The 3,072-nt window shown below is 34.8% G+C and overlaps 2 non-coding genes across 2 annotated transcripts; one reads left to right on the top strand and one right to left on the bottom strand.

Annotated features, from left to right (window-relative positions):
• Positions 1 to 531: 531 nt before the first annotated feature.
• Positions 532 to 604, bottom strand: TRNAK-UUU (transfer RNA lysine (anticodon UUU)). Its single transcript has one exon. It is a non-coding gene; the product is annotated as a tRNA-Lys (tRNA).
• Positions 605 to 944: 340 nt separating this feature from the next.
• Positions 945 to 1,017, top strand: TRNAA-UGC (transfer RNA alanine (anticodon UGC)). The gene has a single exon. It is a non-coding gene; the product is annotated as a tRNA-Ala (tRNA).
• Positions 1,018 to 3,072: the final 2,055 nt, after the last annotated feature.

The following is a 3,072-nucleotide window of genomic DNA, read 5'->3' as shown; positions in this document are numbered from 1 at the left end:
CATATGTAAGCTCCTGCGCCCCTATGGATAAACACATCAAGATCATAACCTGATTTGCAGGCATTTTTTCCAATTAAGTTTTCTTTATAGGCTTCCTCAAGTGCTTTTTTTAGAACTAAATATTCATTATAAAATTCACCCCTGATATAAATATACGCAACTGATGCGCTGATCGCTCTGCCAGCCAGGAGAATTCCCTCAAGTAACTTATGTGGCTCATATCGCAATATATCTCTATCTTTACATGTACCAGGTTCTGACTCATCTGCATTGACTACTAAATATGCTTTTGGGAGATTTTTGGGCATAAAGCTCCACTTAAGGCCGGTGGAAAATCCTGCACCCCCTCGACCTCTCAAACCAGATTTCTTTACTTCATCAATGATCTTTTCTGATCCTAAATCTAGTAACTCCTTTGTTTTTTGCCAGCTACCACGTTTTTTTGCACCCTCAAGTAGTGGAGTTTCTTTACCATTTAGGTTGGTGAATATTTTGTCTTGTTCTTTTAGCATGTTTTTCAAAATTTGTGAGTGATCCCGACGCGATTCGAACGCGTGACCCACTGATTAAAAGTCAGTTGCTCTACCGGCTGAGCTACGGGATCATTTCATTTTTCAGCTATACTAAACATCAATACAGTTTTTATCCGTTTTAATCAAACTAAAATTTTCATGTGTGGTTAAATAAATTATATAATATACTGCGTTAGTGATAATTTAGTTAAAAAATCTATGGATAATTTAAAAAAATTTCTAAAGGAAAACTTCTTGTTAATTTTCAGTTCACAGATTTATTGAGATGGCGTAACGTATAACGCTAAGGAGACAAAAAAATAGAGATTGTGTACACCCTGCAGAATTTGTGCACTATTTAGCAATAGTCTAATAGATAAATATTTCTTGCATTTCAGCCTGAGTGATTTATGCTTTAAGCAAGAATTACCTGGGGGTATAGCTCAGCTGGTAGAGCATCTGTTTTGCACGCAGAAGGTTAGCGGTTCGATCCCGCTTGCCTCCACCAGTCTATACAGCTCTAGCCGCCACAAAACCTGTCAAAGCAGCTTATTTTAATCTATGAGGGTTTTATACTAGTTTCCTAAAAATCCCTATTTCTTTTCATAACTTTTCTCTACACAAGTAATGTTTGTTATTATAATTCTGATATATACCAACTTAACAATAAATTAATCAATAAATGTTAGAATAGCTATAATTAAATTTATTAGGTAATACTCATGAGTGGAAAAAAACATGTTTTTAAGATGGTGCCTGGAAAAGAGGTGCTTAAAGACCAAGTTAGACATAACATAGATTGGTCTAACGGGATGTATCGTACATCTGTTAAAAAAGTTGAGCTTGTACCACTGGATGATAAAAATGATGTAGTACTAAACTTACCTGCAAAATTCTGCGGCGATCTTTGCAAAGACCGTTTCATATGCATAGAGGAAAATGAAGAAGGTCTGGCAAGCAAGGTAAAATATGATTCTAACTCAGATTATGTAAACAATAAGCATGCACTTGTATATTACAGTAATACATTAGTTAAGTTATCAATTGCAACAAATTTTGTGAAGGGTATGGTCATTAGTGGTTGTAGGGGTACTGTTGGGTCGGAACAACTGAAATACCAATATGTAACATGGGAAGAGTCAGATACTGGTAACAATAAATATTATTTTTCAGACAGGGAAGGAAATATAATTGACTCACCTGACAATGAGGCATTACAGGACATTATGTTATACTGCGGTGAGAGACAGATGATAAGAGATATAGTACTACCCAATATACCAGAGAGTATACTATTATCAAACGCATTTGCCAAAATTTTTGCTGAGAACCTAACAGAAAACCAGTTAAAGACTCTTGCCAATACCCTTAGTAACGAGCAGCTGCAAAAAATAATTCCTGAACTGAATTCAAATCAACTGCAGGTTCTTGCACAGAATTTAACGGATGGACAGCTACAAAAAATAATTCCTGAACTGAGCTCAAACCAATTGCAGGCCTTAGCAGAGAACCTAACAGATAACCAACTCCAAGCTTTAGTGGATCATCTAACCAACCACCAATTACAAACTCTTTGCTCAGGAACTAAATCCAGAAAAGTTACAAATAATTGTTCCTATTTTAAATGATGCTCAGCTTGAAGCTCTAGTGAGAGACTTAAATCCAGAGCAAGTAAAAGAAATTTTACCTCACTTAAAAGTGGATCAGTTCAAAGCACTTATTAAAACTTTAAATGACGAACAATTTACAGTGCTTGCAAAAGACTTGGCTGAGCACCACTTGACGATACTCTCTAAAGAATTAGAAGGTGACCAGTTAAAAGCTTTAGTAAATAGTCTGCAAGAAGAACAACTGAAAGACTTAGTTAATAAGCTTGATCATGAGAAACTCGAAGCAATTGCTCAGGATTTAACTGATTCTGATAGGATTCAGATTATCATCAAGTCTTTAGTTAATAATCCAGAAAAACTTCAAGCTTTTGCTCGCAATATGTCTAATGAGCAGTTTAAAGAACTTTTGGATAACGTAGGTGCAGAAGAGCTAAAAGATATTATTCACAAATTGCCTTATGAGAAAGTGACAGCTGTGATTGGTGATCTTGGCAGTAAAGATCAGTCTAAAGCTATTATTGATGCATTAAAAGGGGAACTTGAAGAGCAGAGTAAACAGAACAAGGAAATGATTGAGATGCTCAAGCAAATCAAGGACGATATGCCAGACATTGGACAGGCTCCAGACTTTACAATAGTAGACATTAATAATGACTCACTGTTATTTGTATAGTAGTGATTTATAAAGATAAGTAGTTTTTTTATAGGAGGTAACTATTATGAATAAAAATATAAAATTATATTCTAGTGAAGAAGTTGAATCAAATAATACATTACAACTTTCGAAGCCGAAGTTTGATAAACCAAGCTTTGAAAAGCCAGTAATAAAGAAGATTGTCAGTGGTAAAACAAAGGAAGAATTTGATATAACTAAAGATATGACACAAGAAGAGATTGATAAGATGCCACAAATTACATTGACCATCAAGCACCTTAAAAATTTTTATGAT

This window comes from Euwallacea similis, chromosome 12 (genome assembly GCF_039881205.1).
Source record: "Euwallacea similis isolate ESF13 chromosome 12, ESF131.1, whole genome shotgun sequence".
NCBI classification, from domain to species: domain Eukaryota; kingdom Metazoa; phylum Arthropoda; class Insecta; order Coleoptera; family Curculionidae; genus Euwallacea; species Euwallacea similis.
This window is presented reverse-complemented; position numbering and strand designations above follow the sequence as displayed.